We start from the raw sequence: 17,000 nt of genomic DNA, 5'->3' as shown, positions 1-17,000 counted from the left end.
CAGAGCGTATGTTGAAAAATGTCAGTTTTACTTTAATGTACACCCAAAGATGAACACAAATATGAGGATATGATCCTGTTATTAAAGTAACACTGGATCAGCTCAAGATAATACTTTCAATGGCAACAAAAACTTTTTAAATTGTTGTGGTCATGTGACTCACTTCCAACATCACTAGTTTGGACTTGGACGATGTAAGTTGTCTTCTCCACCATTTCCTCATCATCCACTACAGCTGCTAGCTCACACACCTTCGTCCTCTTTGGTCCTTTGGTCTTCGACAGCCAGTTCTCATAGGTGAACAGGTAAAGCTCGTCGGTGATCAAGTTCCGCATCAGGATCTGAGACCGTGATCACAAGTGACAACAACACAGATAGTTAAAAGGTAAAATAAATATAGCTATATTCCTTTGGTAAATGTTGGAGAACATAAATTGATACATTAGTAGGTGTATCAGTTTTTGCGATGGAATGGGATGCACGAGTTGTTGCGACATAATGCACTGATGCATTGGCATCTGAATCTCAAAAGCTAGAAATGAGTTATGTATGATTAATCCTAAGTTTTCCAAATAAAACCTGTTCACAGACAGATTCAATTCTATGAACAGTGATACTTCTGTCCCATACCAATAGTCTTAGTATTTCTTTAGCTTTTTTTGGGAAGCATCTATATTGTAATAGCCAAGTGGCCTCTGTGTCTGTGTGTGCACGCGTGCGTGTATATGACATCGATCATGGCGAAACCAGGGAGTGCTGACATTTCCTGCTTGGTATGCTTTTGTATTTTGGGTCAAGGATGAAGGCTGCAAAAATGGAAAGTTGACAGGACAAATATTTTTTGAGAAATTAACGATTTTAGCTAACCAGTAATCAATCGACATTCTGGTGCAATGCACCATGGGAGTTCGAGGTTTTAAATCTTATTATGGTTCATGTTAGTTTAACAGTGTTGTTAGTGTTATTGGTTTATTGTGTTTTTGTAGTTCAGCTGGTTTAGTCAGTTTAGTTAAGTGTTATGTTGCTGTTACCATGAGTGACTTAGTGTCATAATTCCGGTACCATAAGTGAAAAGTGTAGTGCCTTTAATGTCTTCCAGCACTGTTTCTGTGTCAAATTAAAAGCACCTGCTTACAGGAGAATGCAGAAAAGACAAAACACTTTTCATGTGTGTGTGTGCATGCATGTATGTGTGCAATTTTGATCACGCACAAACTGGGGACATTTAATGTCTGGTATGTTTATGTATTTTGGGTCAAGGATGAACACTGCCAAAATGCAACGTTGATAGGACTAATATTTTTTTAGAGAAGCTACATATATTAGCTAACAACACTGAACAATGAACATTGATATTTATATTCTGGAATCACATGCCATTCCAATAGTGGGTGGTAAATCATGTATATATTAAAACTGTGCGTGATTTTATTCAGTAAGTTCAATGTAAGTACTTAGTATAATTGTAAATATGTTAAAATACATCTATGACACAAGAAAGTGAATTGGAATGTATAATAGCAGATATACGTTACTGAATTTTCATGAATGACACAAGAAAGTGAAAATGCTTTGTGGTCCATTGTGGTCCATTTAAAAATCAAATGACAAAATAGAAGTAAGATTAAAATAATAATAATAAAAACAACAATAATAATAATACTGATAATCATAATAATGATAATACTGGTATGTATATGATAACAAGAACCTAAACAATTTATAAATACATTAACACGGTGAATTATCATTAAAAAATTATGTAAGTAGCACGGTGGATTAGTGGTTAGCACTGTTGCCTCACAGCAACAAGGTCATCGGTTTGATTCCCACCTGTGTGGAGTTTGTACGAGGTCTATTAGAAAAGTATCCGACCTTATTTTTTTCAAAAACCATATGGATTTGAATCACGTGTGATTACATCAGACATGCTTGAACCCTCGTGGGCATGCGAGAGTTTTTTCACGCCTGTCGGTTACGTCATTCGCCTGTGGGCAGTCTTTGAGTGAGGAGTGGCCCACCCTCTCGTCGATTTTTTCATTGTTTAGGAATGGCTCAGAGACTGCTGCTTTGTTTGATCAAAATTTTTTCAAAACTGTAAGGCACAACTGAGTGGACACCATTCGATAAATTCAGCTGGTTTTCGGTAAAAATTTTAACGGCTGATGAGAGATTTTGGTCTGGTAGTGTCGCCGTAAGGACGGCCCACGGTGCCTGACGGCGATCTGCGCTTCGAGGCGGCAGCGTCTCGCCGTTTCAAGTTGAAAACTTCTACATTTCAGGCTCTGTTGACCCAGGAAGTCGTCAGAGAACAGAGAACTTTCAGAAGAAGTCGGCATGAGGAGTTTATTCGGACATTCCATTGTTAACGGACATTTTGTAATGAAAGAACGTGCAGGCAGAGTCGCATGTCGGGCCGGACCCGACCGCAGGGGGTCGCCACAGGAAAAACACCTCCGTTGGAAACCTTAACGGGCAAGTTGGAACATGCCCAAGCTGTTAAACAATTTTTCAGTTACTCACTTGTTGAAAGCCATCAAAAGCCGCCTGAATTTTACAAATGGTTTTCAACACGGAGGTGTTTTTCCTGTCGCGGTGCACACAGATTTGCCGAGTCGTCACGGAAACGACTCGGCCAATTTGCGCACGTCTTTCATTAAAAAATGTCCTTAAACAGTGGAATGTCCGCATAAAGTCCTCATGCCGGCCTCTTCTGAATCTTCTCTGTTCTCTCACGATGTCCTGGGTGAATTAAGCCTTAAATTAGGATGTTTTCAGGTCGAAACAGGCCGACGACGGCGCCTGGAAGCGCTGTGCGACGTCCCACTCCGTGGGAAGTCCTTACACCGACAGAAACACCCCATAATCTCTCATCAGCCGTTAAACTTTTCACCGAAAACCAGCTTAATTTCTCGAATAGTGTCCACTCGGATATTCCTCACAGGTCCAGAAAATGTTTTTGATAAAGCAACGCGTGCCATCTCGAGCAGCGTGTGAAACAAAGGAATTCAGCCGAGAGGGCGGGACCACATCTCACTCAAGGCCTGCCCACAGGGAAATGACGTCACCAACACGCGTGAAAAAACTCATGCATGCGCACAAGGGTTCAAGCATGATTGGTGTAATCGCACGTCATTCAAATCCATATAGTTTTTTAAAAAAATAAAAAGGTAGGATAGTTTTCTAATAGACCTCGTATGTTTGCGCGGGTTCTCTCCGGGTACTTCAGCTTCCTCCCACATCCAAAGACATGCAGGTTAGGTGGACTGGAAGCTTTAAATTGTCTGTAGGTGTGCATGTGGCAGGGCTGGATCCAGAGTGAAAATCTGACAGATGCATTTTTGCCCAATGATAAAATAAAAATCGTACACGTCTTATTATTCAATAATCTTCATTCTTTTATTCGTGTGCAACATACACTGTCACACTTCTTTTAATATATTTATTATACTTCATGGACCATAGTGAACACTTCTTATTTGTATAAATATGATGTCCTAAAAAAAACAACACTATAACAAAAATCGACTGTAAACAGGATCAAATTTATTGCCAAAATCTTTCAATTATACCCGAATCTATATATGATTTTTTTTTCAATTGATAAAATCAATAAAAATATGACTGCATATATTCTTAATAATAATATACTGAGATACAGACAGTTCACTGAAGACATTTTCCATTGATACCACTAGTCAAATTTTAATCACACAGCACAGAATCCAAACATGTGAGATTTTATATGACATCAAATTGTCAGTGGAAGAACTATGCGTCTTTAGATTACCCTGTCAAGAAACCAGTCAGGGCGACTTCCAGTGCCGTCAATCCGAACTCGGATTTTCTTCAGAGGAGCAATGTCATCTATCTCCAAGTGGAATGAATCTTCCTGGTCTCTTTCAAATCTTAAGGGAAACAATATATCTGAGTAATTTTAAGTTTAGAACACCTGAAAATGATTAAGACACATTTTGCAGCTGGTCAGTGAAGGACTTACCTGTCCTCATTTTTGGGAAGCAGCATTTCTTCAGTGCTCCCATTTGCTCCAAATACAGTCAGGAAAATGTTGGTGTCAGTTCCAGCATACTGAGTGTCACCTGTGACAACTGTAATCTCATAGACAACCTGCAGTATAGATAATAAAGAAGAAAAATTTTCCCCTTTTGATATGAGGTATGCAGAGTTCCAGAAATAAGTGAGTGGTGGGTGGGAAAGCAACACATGGCCCTCCTGGAAAATATAGGAATTTTAGATGCAAACTGGTGCATTCTAAGGCTATTTACCATCAATAAAAGACATTCATCGATGAACCTTTTAGATATTTATCTCACACAATAATGCTTTGACTCTGCACATTTTTACAGATCTGATCAATTCATGCAGGCAAATGAAGCCACTTGTAATGCACGATTTTTCTTTTCAGCCCAGTACACTGCAATTCTGCCAAACAGGAAGCTAAAGAGCCAATTTTTCTGGAAGCCACTCAGAATGCCAAAGATGTATGTGGCAGAATAGGGGAAGTGGTTTTAGAGAAAATTTTGAATTTCTTCTGGTGCCTTTTCTGAGCAAAAATAATAATAAATGTCACTTTAAATTACGATAACAGTGTTGTTGTTATTACCAAGAGTTTAGGGCTGTAATTTTTCCTGTTTTACTTTTTACATTATTTAAAAAAAAATCTGAATTTTCTAGTGTCGACCTGGAAACCTATATTCGGGTGATTCTTAGACTACGGGCACTTATTATGTCCTTTGATCATATTGTATGAAAAACAGAAAAAAGGGGAAATTTCACACTTTTATAGTTATCTTTACAATGAAAGTGTTTTAAGAAATTTGTTCTAGTAGTCTATGATGACTTTTTCACCTTTTTTCAGCATCATTATATGCAAATATTGCCGTTTTGTGCTTGTCCCACACCCACACTATTGCCGTAATTTCCACCACAACACTGTAATGTCCCTTTAAACAGTTTGTATGAAAGATTGTTTGGGTAGTTTCTATGGAGATAAACAGTGACATCAGAGCACATGTATATAGCGCCAAATCACAACAAACAGTTGCCCCAAGGCGCTTTATATTGTAAGGCAATGGTGTGGTGGAAATTACATTTACAAGGCCAATAGTGCCCGTAGTTAAAGAATCACCCATTCACACTTGTTTGTGGAGGTGCATGATCGAAATGTTTTTAAACAGCTTGCTGGACAGCTTGAACATGAAACATTTAAATATGAGTTAAACTGAAACAGAAGATGAGCAGCACGGTGGCTGAGTGGTTAACACTGCTGCCTCATAGCAAGAAGGTCCTGCCCTGGCATCGCTTCCTGCCTGGGCCTGTGTGGAGTTTGCATGCTCTCCCTCTCTCTCTTCCACATCCAAAGACATGCAGCTAAAGTGAACTGAAAACTTTAAATTGACCATAGGTGAGTGAGAGTTTGTCGATATGTGGCCTTGTGTTATAGAGTGCCGTCCTGCCCAAGGTGTACCCTGCCTCTCGCCCTATGAGTGGAGGTATAGACCCCCCCCCCACCATGACCCTTAATTGGAGTAAATGGGTATAGAGAATGAATGAATAAATGAATGAATAAAACAAAAGATTCATTAACAGTTTTGTATAACTGAGAATATGCGTGTGGTTTCCTTCATCCATTTGAAAAGGCTTTGTCACAACAGGCAGCAATGACAGTGAAAACCTTTTGTTAATGTGTTTTAAATACCGTAACTAACTATTTATTTGTTGTTTTTTTGTTTTTTTGTGGCAGGGTGGGGGGGGGGGGGGGGCATGAGTTTGAAATGGGTATTGGATGATATTTGAGTTGTCATATCACAAGCTTGTTGAGAACTTATTTTTGTATTTTGTCTCTGTGCCTTGAAGAAAAATGGTCAAACCAACTGCAGAATTTTGTCATTAAAAGAGGTTTTTTTTTCTGTTGACGTTTCTCAAGTATGGTGTTTTTATTTGTTACATATATATTGAACCTGTTGTACAATACACAGCCTGACTATGTACCTCACAAATTAAATATTCAGTCTGGACTTGGATGTTTTGGAGCAGCATGTTTGAAATGTGTAAAATGCCACACTGGCGAAATCCTGCATCCTTACTGCAGTTTACTCTGGTTTTTATCTTAAACATTTTTATCTAAGTAATTGACAGAAGTGGTTTATCCTTGTAAATCCATACACAATCCCTGGCTGAAGAGTTTTAACTGCTACAAAAGAAATAAATAAATAAAATAAAAAATAAAAAAGACAAATTTAGTCATGATTACAGTCGACATACATTTTTTCTGCAATCAAGTTGTCTTAGTGGTCACCATCACCGCATACATGTATCAGAATCCAAAATTTTAGCACTGAAAAAGCTTGAATATACTCAAAAAGGACACAAACAAATCTGACATCAGCACACTTCATTGCATCAATATTGACTGAGTGAAATCTGAAAACCATTCAGTCTAATGAGGTTCATAAACACTAGCTTTTGGGTAATTTATTCATTTTCTATAACGGCTTATCCCAATTAAGAGTCACTTTGAAGCTGGAGCCTATCCCAGCAGTCATCGATGAGAGGCAGGGTAAGTAAGTCCCTTCAGCTGCTGCCATGTATTTTGGTTTCCACAACAGATCCAAGTTGGATCTACATGCTGATTTAGTACAAGTTTCACACTGAAGGCCCTTTCTGACACAACTCCATATTGAAATGGGCAAGAGTGGGTTTTGAACCGAGTGCCTTCTGAACTGAAAAGAAGCGCACGTAAGCACTTGGCTATCACCACTGGGTACATATAATGAAATTATATTATTTTAAATCTGTACTTTGCCCTAACATCATTCAAATGTCTGCTACTTTTCCTGTCTATGAATGTTCCTACAGAGGTGCTACAAGAAGACCGGAATAATAATTTTATATATATCCCACTTTCAAGATATATCAGTCCTTGTCCAAAACATCACAGCACTTGGTAACCAGTGCTTCCAGCTGCTTCCAGGCCATAGCACAGAACAACATGAAAAAGGCACGATGATCCACACTCATAGATCTGAATGATTTTGTCCTGAACTCCTGATATTTTGCATTGAATATTTCTGCATTTGAAACCCCAGGCTGCTTTATTTTGAACAGAAAAAAGAGCACAAACACTACAGACTGTCTGCTGCTTTTATATGAATGTGCACCTGCTCCTTTTTCAACCCTCACAATTGCTTGAATGCCTTTGTCACTCTAAATTAAAAGTTACTGTTGCACTTTGTAAAGTAGCCTGACAATTACAATGGCCAACACTAGCTGTCAACAAAACACATTCATCATGCTCTCACACAAATCCAACCAGGTGAAATTTTAACTTGCACACCCTGGTTGCAGTCTGGAGCCCTGCACGACGGTGCAGGGCGGCCGCTGGACAGGCTTGGTAGGTATTGGAAACACATATCGAGTGGGCAGGTCCCTTGATCATCCAAAGTAATTTTTCCATTTTAGGTTCTGTGACTCACTTTGCGTATAATGTTGATGGTGCTGGAGTCCAGTACGTTGAAGAGTCTGACAGTCAGTCCGTCTCCTCTGTCTTTAGCCAGCCAACATTTACACGGAAAGATGTACTTGATACCTCTGGTTGGCACGGCAACCGACAGCTCATCCACCAACCAGCAGCTCTCTGGTGTGATACCGTTATGGCCGAGCTGAAGGAAAAACAAAAGAGACTAAGAGGAGAGAACTGGGAATTAATACAGTATAGCATTTGATTTAGTTTGATCTTTGAATCAGAAGGTGCTGCTAGAATGAATTATTGCTGAGCTAGAATGTTTATGTAAAATTTTAATATCAGTGTGTCTGAACAGGCAGCAGAGAGAGAGTCGACAGGTTTCACAGATTCAGCTGCAGAAACAGTCCCAGATTCTCACTTCCACTCTCTTGATCTCCCCGACGTCAGTTCCATAGCAAACAAAATGCTCCATTGTACCAGCTGCAAAAGATTTCTTTCCTTGTGGCAGGTCGAGCCACAGTCGGTCTGTCTCAGCATCGTTGGGGCCTATGATGATGACATAGACCCTGGCTGTTGTGCTGGCATCACGTTCCACTCCCGTGGACAAAGTGAAGTGATAGGGGATGACTGAGTGGAAGAGAACCAGCAGGTAAAGACAGATTTCATTTGTTACACAAAGCAACCTGATGACATTGAAATGAAAATTGCATTGTTACATGTTTTGCAGGCTCTTTGAATTGTTTAAGTTTATTCTGATATGACATTATTGATGTTAAATTTGTGTGTCATTTGTGTTTGCAATAAATTTTAGTATGCTTCTTTTTTAACCTGCAGATTTAACTTTACCAAAGTAAATTAATCAGAAACAAACTAACCACCTGCATGCCATCCCCCCCAACATCCATAAACTATTTGTTGTGGTTTATTTTTGTGAAAAAACAAAACAAAACAAAAAATAAACATTTCAAATTTACTATTACATCTGTTTAAGTTGAATTTCCTGTTGACTCATGATGAATAAACAAACAAACAATATATATATATATATATATATATATATATATATATATATATATATATATATATATATATATATATATATATATATATATATATATATACGAAGTCTGTTAGAAAAGTAAAGGACCTTATTATTTTTTTCAAAAACCATATGGATTTGAATCACGTGTGATTACATCAGACATGCTTGAACCCTAGTGGGCATGCGGGAGTTTTTTCACGCCTGTCGGTTACGTCATTCGCCTGTGGGCAGTCTTTGAGTGAGGAGTGGCCCACCCTCTCGTCGATTTTTTCATTGTTTAGGAATGGCTCAGAGACTGTTGCTTTGTTTGATAAAAATTTTTTCAAAAACTGTAAGGCACAACTGAGTGGACACCATTCGATAAATTCAGCTGGTTTTCGGTAAAAAGTTTAACGGCTGATGAGAGATTTTGGTCTGTAAGTGTCGCTTTAAGGACGGCCCACGGCGCCTGACGGCGATCTGCGCTCCAAGGCGGCGCCGTCTCGCTGTTTCAAGCTGAAAACTTCCACATTTCAGGCTCTGTTGACCCAGGTCGTCGTCAGAGAACAGAGAAGTTTCAGAAGAAGTCAGCATGAGGAGTTTATGCAGACATTCCACTGTTAAAGGAGATTTTGTAATGAAAGAACGTGCGGGCAGATTCGCATGTTGGGCCGGACCCGACCGCGGGGGTCGCGACAGGAAAAACACCTCCATTGGAAACCTTAACGGACAAGTTGGAACATGCCCAGCTGTTAAACAATTTCTCAGATACTCACTTGTTGAAAGCCATCAAAAGCCGCCTGAATTTTACAAATGGTTTTCAACACGGAGTTGTTTTTCCTGTCGCGGCGCAGACGGATTTGCGCCGTCGTCACGGAACCGACTCTGCGAATTTGATCCATGATTGAAATGTAAAATGCAGACTGCAAAAACTTTTAAAATATGATGGGAGAGGAAGGAGTGAAAGCAGAAAATTGACCAGCCACAGCTCTTGCGGTCTCAGTCATTGCACCTGGGCTCCAGAGAGGGTTTGCAGCCACGCAGAGGGCTCTGACCTAAAGCGGTTGTCTTTGTCTCATCACACCCAGGGATATGTGTGAAACCTAACACCATATTACAGTGCAGGCAGCAAGCAGAATTTTGTCAATAATTACTGGCCTTGAATAAAGGCCTGCCTTGTTTAGGCATCGGGCCTGAGCACAGTTTGAAAAAATAAATGCCCAAGCTTTTAATCAAGGAAATATGGTACCCACTTTCCTCGACTCGGCTAGTGGCAGTGCTAAACTTCATTTTGTATCTCTGTTGCGACTGGGCAATCCCAGACTGCTCTGTTTTTAGGGGTTTTTAATGGAAAGACATTGTGATGAGATCGGATGTTTTGTCCGATGTGAGCGAAAATCCGTTATACAAAATCTGGTCTGTACGGTGTTTATTACATGGAAAACCATACAAAAGCACTGCCACTTTTGCTTTTGTGTGATGAGTGCGAGTATCCGGTTTGTACAATGACAGTTTAGGTGAGTTTTAACTCACTTAAACGTTTAACTCGTATATAACCATCTAACCAGCTTTTAACTCTCTCTCTCTCTCTCTCTCCTCTCTCTCTCTCCTCTCTCTCTCTCTCTCTCTCTCTCTCTCTCTCTCTCTCTCTCTCTCTCTCTCTCTCTCTATATATATATATATAAAAAAACACCACTGGTACAGAGTGTGATAGGACCCAATGACTGTCATCTTACTTGGACCCTCTTCAACCACTGCCACCTTTTTCTTCTTTTTCTTCTTGTTGGCGTTTCTGTCCAGTCCCAGTTTGGCCTGGGCAATCTTCATGGAGTTTGGATCATTGTGTCTTTCACCCTTGTGCCCCTGAACCAAACATAACACAAAACTTTTATGTCTTATACATAAACAGAGTCTGACTAAAATCTAGAATGTGGACCTCTTTCACACTATAAAACAAGTTTATCAATTATTTCTTTAATTTTTAACATACACTAAACAAAAATATAAACGCAACACTTTTGGTTTTGCTCCCATTTTGTACGAGATGAACTCAAAGATCTAAAACTTTTTCCACATACACAATATCACCATTTCCCTCAAATATTGTTCACAAACCAGTCTAAATCTGTGATAGTGAGCACTTCTCCTTTGCTGAGATAATCCATCCCACCTCACAGGTGTGCCATATCAAGATGCTGATTAGACACCATGATTAGTGCACAAGTGTGCCTTAGACTGCCCACAATAAAAGGCCACTCTGAAAGGTGCAGTTTTGTTTTATTGGGGGGGGATACCAGTCAGTATCTGGTGTGACCACCATTTGCCTCATGCAGTGCAACACATCTCCTTCGCATAGAGTTGATCAGGTTGTCAATTGTGGCCTGTGGAATGTTGGTCCACTCCTCTTCAATGGCTGTGCGAAGTTGCTGGATATTGGCAGGAACTGGTACCCGCTGTCGTATACTCCGGTCCAGAGCATCCCAAACATGCTCAATGGGTGACATGTCCGGTGAGTATGCCGGCCATGCAAGAACTGGGACATTTTCAGCTTCCAAGAATTGTGTACAGATCCTTGCAACATGGGGCCATGCATTATCCTGCTGCAACATGAGGTGATGTTCTTGGATGTATAGCACAACAATGGGCCTCAGGATCTCGTCACAGTATCTCTGTGCATTCAAAATGCCATCAATAAAATGCACCTGTGTTCTTCGTCCATAACACACGCCTGCCCATACCATAACCCCACCGCCACCATGGGCCACTCGATCCACAACATTGACATCAGAAAACTGCTCACCCACACGACGCCACACACGCTGTCTGCCATCTGCCCTGAACAGTGTGAACCGGGATTCATCCGTGAAGAGAACACCTCTCCAACGTGCCAAACGCCAGCGAATGTGAGCATTTGCCCACTCAAGTCGGTTACGACGACAAACTGGAGTCAGGTCGAGACCCCGATGAGGACGACGAGCATGCAGATGAGCTTCCCTGAGATGGTTTCTGACAGTTTGTGCAGAAATTCTTTGGTTATGCAAACCGATTGTTTCAGCAGCTGTCCGAGTGGCTGGTCTCAGACGATCTTGGAGGTGAACATGCTGGATGTGGACATCCTGGGCTGGTGTGGTTACACGTGGTCTGCGGTTGTGAGGCTGGTTGGATGTACTGCCAAATTCTCTGAAACGCCTTTGGAGACGGCTTATGGTAGAGAAATGAACATTCAATACACGAGCAACAGCTCTGGTTGACATTGCTGCTGTCATCATGCCAATTGCACGCTCCCTCAAATCTTGCGACATCTGTGGCATTGTGCTGTGATAAAACTGCACCTTTCAGAGTGGCCTTTTATTGTGGGCAGTCTAAGGCACACCTGTGCACTAATCATGGTGTCTAATCAGCATCTTGATATGGCACACCTGTGAGGTGGGATGGATTATCTCAGCAAAGAAGAAGTGCTCACTATCACAGATTTAGACTGGTTTGTGAACAATATTTGAGGGAAATGGTGATATTGTGTATGTGGAAAAAGTTTTAGATCTTTGAGTTCATCTCATACAAAATGGGAGCAAAACCAAAAGTGTTGTGTTTATATTTTTGTTGAGTGTAATATTGACAGAAAATAGAGAGCGAGTGAGATGCCAGCAGTGGTGGGCACAGTGCATACAAAAAATATTCACAGTGCTGCATTTTTCCACATTTTGCTATGTTTCAGCCTTATTTCAAAATCAATAGCGGAACAAAATTTAGCGGACGCTAATTGGTCCGCCAATGGTTCCAAACGGTAGGTGAAAGTTAGCTTCAATAATGCACTGTTAGCTGATTAGCTGAAGTGTTACAAATGTCCATGTTTGGATATGAGTTGGTAACATTACATTTACATGATAGTATTCTTGGAAAGAAGCTGAAGATACTGAAAACCTCAAACAAGTAAAAACTGACATGCTCAGGTACACAGCAGAAAAGCTCTCATGAAAAGTCGTGAAATAGTTTCCAAAGAGGGTGAAAACACCTTCCTGTTCCACTGAAGTACCAGCTTTAAAGCTACAGTGTTAGAGGATTTACTGTCATCTAGTGGTCAGGTTCCAGATAGCATTATGTTATCACCAGTTGTAATTTTGTTTCCCTTCACATTTTTTGCTTCTTTGGTGACGTGGCCTCACCTTCACTTGTATGATGTATGTAAAGTTGAGGTTTTGTGTGAGGTTTTCAATCAGTTTGGTTTCAGATGTGCACACTAACAATGAATTATGTCCCCAATGGCCTCTCGCACCAGTTTGTTTTGTCTACCCTTTTTCTAACACACAAAATTGTCATTAACATCTTAATCACCTCCACCAGGGTGTGTTTGATAGTTCAAAATTATGATTGAATCATTTTGAAAGACGATGTACAGTATTGTCTTGAATATACCGTGCATTCATAGCACTTCACTTTTTCCACATTTTATGTTACAGCCTTATATCAAAATGGATGAAATAATTTTTTTTTCACAGAATTCTACACACAATACCCCATAATGACAATGTGAAAAAGGTGTTTTTTTTTTTTTTTTTGTTTTGCAAATTTATTAAAAAACTAAGAAATCACATGTACATAAGCATTCACAGCCTTTGGCATGAAGCTCAGAATTGATGCTGCCACCATGCTTCACTGTAAGGATGGTTCACGGTTTCATCCAAAAATCACGCCTTGCATTCACACCAAAGAGTTCAATCTTTGTCTCATCAGACCAGAGAATTTTGTTTCTCATGGTCTGAGAGTCCTTAAGGTGCCTTTTGGAAAACTCCAGGTGGGCTGCCAATGCCAACTAAGGAGTGGCTTCTATCTGGCCAGTCTATGATACAGGCCTGATTGGTGGATTACTGCAGAGATGGTTGTCCTTCTGGAAGGTTCTCCTTGTTCCACAGAGGAATGCTGGAGCTCTGACAGAGTGACCATTGGGTTCTTGGTCACCTCCCTGACAAAGGCCCTTCCTCCCTTAATCCCTCAGTTGAGATTGGTGGCCAGCTCTAGAAAGAGTCCTGGTGGATCCGAACTTCCTCCATCTACAGATGATGGAGGCCCACTGTGCCCATTAGGACCTTCAAAGCAGCAGAAATGTTTCTGTACCCTTCTCCAAATTTGTGCCTCCAGACAGTCTTGTCTCGGGGGTCTATAGACAATTCTTTGACTTCATACTTGGTTTATGCTCTGACATGTATTGTCAACTGTGGGACCTTATATGCAGACAGGTGTGTCTTTCCAAATCATGTGCAATCAACTGAATGTACCACAGGTGGACTCCAGTTAAGTTTTAGAAACATCTCAAGGATGATCAGTGGAAACAAGATGCACCTGAGCTCAATTTTGAGCTTCATGGGAAAGGCTGTGAATACTGATGTACATGTGAATTTGTATTTTTAATAAAATTGCAAAAATCTTAAAACAAAAAAAAAGAACAACTTTTATTTCACATTGTCATTATGGGGTATTGCATGTAGAATTTTTAGGAAAAAAAAAAAAGAATTTACTCCATTCTGGAATAAGGCTGTAACATAAAATATGGATAAAGTGAAGCACTGTGAATACTTTCTGGATGCACTGTAGAGTGTGTAATGTAATTGTACATTGTTCTAAAAATGTCCAGAACTCACATATTCACCTCCACAATAAACATATCTTCAGCTCCCCTCTCAAAGTACATCCGTCTCTCTCTCTTGTTGACACACAGGTGTTTCTGCTGAGTGCAGACACCCTTCGGGCCGTACAAAACAATGAACACGTCAGCATCCAATCCAGCGGCAAACACATCACTGGTGTGTATCTTTATCTCGTCACGGTATCTCTGTGCATTCAAAATGCCATCAATAAAATGCACCTGTGTTCTTCGTCCATAACAGACGCCTGCCCATACCATAACCCCACCGCCACCATGGGCCACTCGATCCACAACATTGACATCAGAAAACCGCTCACCCACGCGATGCCACACACGCTGTCTGCCATCTGCCCTGAACAGTGTGAACCGGGATTCATCCGTGACGAGAACACCTCTCCAACGTGCCAAACGCCAGTGAATGTGAGCATTTGCCCACAAGTCGGTTACGACAACGAACTGGAGTCAGGTCGAGACCCCGATGAGGACGACGAGCATGCAGATGAGCTTCCCTGAGATGGTTTCTGACAGTTTGTGCAGAAATTCTTTGGTTATGCAAACCGATTGTTTCAGCAACTGTCCGAGTGGCTGGTCTCAGACGATCTTGGAGGTGAACATGCTGGATGTGGAGGTCCTGGGCTGGTGTGGTTACACGTGGTCTGCGGTTGTGAGGCTGGTTGGATGTACTGCCAAATTCTCTGAAACGCCTTTGGAGACGGCTTATGGTAGAGAAATGAACATTCAATACACAAGCAACAGCTCTGGTTGACATTCCTGCTGTCATCATGCCAATTGCATGCTCCCTCAAATCTTGTGACATCTGTGGCATTGTGCTGTGTGATAAAACTGCACCTTTCAGAGTGGCCTTTTATTGTGGGCAGTCTAAGGCACACCTATGCACTAATCATGGTGTCTAATCAGCATCTTGATATGGCACACCTGTGAGGTGGGATGGATTATCTCAGCAAAGGAGAAGTGCTCACTATCACAGATTTAGACTGGTTTGTGAACAATATTTGAGGGAAATGGTGATATTGTGTATGTGGAAAAGTTTTAGATCTTTGAGTTCATCTCATACAAAATGGGAGCAAAACCAAAAGTGTTGTGTTTATACAACCCCTGGCAAAAAGTATGGAATCACCGGCCTCGGAGGATGTTCATTCAGTTGTTTAATTTTGTAGAAAAAAAGCAGATCACAGACATGACACAAAACTAAAGTCATTTCAAATGCCAACTTTCTGGCTTTAAGAAACACTATAAGAAATCAAGAAAAAAAGATTGCGGCAGTCAGTAACGGTTACTTTTTTAGACCAAGCAGAGGAAAAAAAATATGGAATCATTCAATTCTGAGGAAAAAATTATGGAATCACCCTGTAAATTTTCATCCCCAAAACTAACACCTGCATCATATCAGATCTGCTCGTTAGTCTGCATCTAAAAAGGAGTGAACACACCTTGGAGAGCTGTTGCACCAAGTGGACTGACATGAATCATGGCTCCAACACGAGAGATGTCAATTGAAACAAAGGAGAGGATTATCAAACTCTTAAAAGAGAGTAAATCATCATGCAATGTTGCAAAAAATGTTGGTTATTCACAGTCAGCTGTGTCTAAACTCTGGACCAAATACAAACAACATGGGAAGGTTGTTAAAGGCAAACATACTGGTAGACCAAGGAAGACATCAAAGCGTCAAGACAGAAAACTTAAAACAATATGTCTCAAAAATCGAAAAATGCACAACAAAACAAATGAGGAACGAATGGGAAGAAACTGGAGTCAACGTCTGTGACCGAACTGTAAGAAACCGCCTAAAGGAAATGGGATTTATATACAGAAAAGCTAAACGAAAGCCATCATTAACACCTAAACAGAAAAAAACAAGGTTACAATGGGCTAAGGAAAAGCAATTGTGGACTGTGGATGACTGGATGAAAGTCATATTCAGTGATGAATCTCAAATCTGCATTGGGCAAGGTGATGATGCTGGAACTTTTGTTTGGTGCCGTTCCAATGAGATTTATAATGATGACTGCCTGAAGAGAACATGTAAATTTCCACAGTCATTGATGATATGGGGCTGCATGTCAGGTAAAGGCACTGGGGAGATGGCTGTCATTACATCATCAATAAATGCACAAGTTTACATTGATATTTTGGACACTTTTCTTATCCCATCAATTGAAAGGATGTTTGGGGATGTTTCAAGATGATAATGCATCTTGCCATAGAGCAAAAACTGCGAAAACATTCCTTGTAAAAAGACACATAGGGTCAATGTCATGGCATAGGGTCAGTGTCAACGAGTAGATCTGATATGATGCAGGTGTTAGTTTGGGGGCTGAAAATTTACAGGGTGATTCCATAATTTTTTCCTCAGAATTGAGTGATTCCATATTTTTTTCCTCTGCTTGGTCTAAAAAAGTAACCGTTACTGACTGCCACAATCTTTTTTTCTTGATTTCTTATAGTGTTTCTTAAAGCCAGAAAGTTGCCATTTGAAATGACTTTAGTTTTGTGTCATGTCTGTGATCTTGTCATGTCTGTGATGTCTGTGAGCTTTTTTTCTACAAAATTAAACAACTGAATGAACATCCTCTGAGGCCAGTGATTCCATCATTTTTGCCAGGGGCTGTATTTTTGTTGAGTGCAATATTGACAGAAAATAGAGAGCGAGTGAGATGCCAGCAGTGGTGGGCACAGTGCATACAAAAAATATTCACAGTGCTGCATTTTTCCACATTTTGCTATGTTTCAGCCTTATTTCAAAATCAATAGCGGAACAAAATTTAGCGGACACTAATTGGTCCGCCAATGGTTCCAAACGGTAGGTGAAAGTTAGCTTCAATAATGCA

At 40.5% G+C, this 17,000-nt stretch overlaps 1 pseudogene; it reads right to left on the bottom strand.

Moving 5' to 3' along the window:
• LOC117509968 overlaps nt 1-17,000 on the bottom strand; it is a 101,360-nt pseudogene that overhangs the window by 4,797 nt on the left and 79,563 nt on the right.

The sequence above is a fragment of the Thalassophryne amazonica genome, chromosome 5 (assembly GCF_902500255.1).
Source record: "Thalassophryne amazonica chromosome 5, fThaAma1.1, whole genome shotgun sequence".
NCBI classification, from domain to species: Eukaryota; Metazoa; Chordata; class Actinopteri; order Batrachoidiformes; family Batrachoididae; genus Thalassophryne; species Thalassophryne amazonica.
Note: the sequence above shows the minus strand (reverse complement) of the source record. Positions and strands in the feature narration are given on the sequence as shown.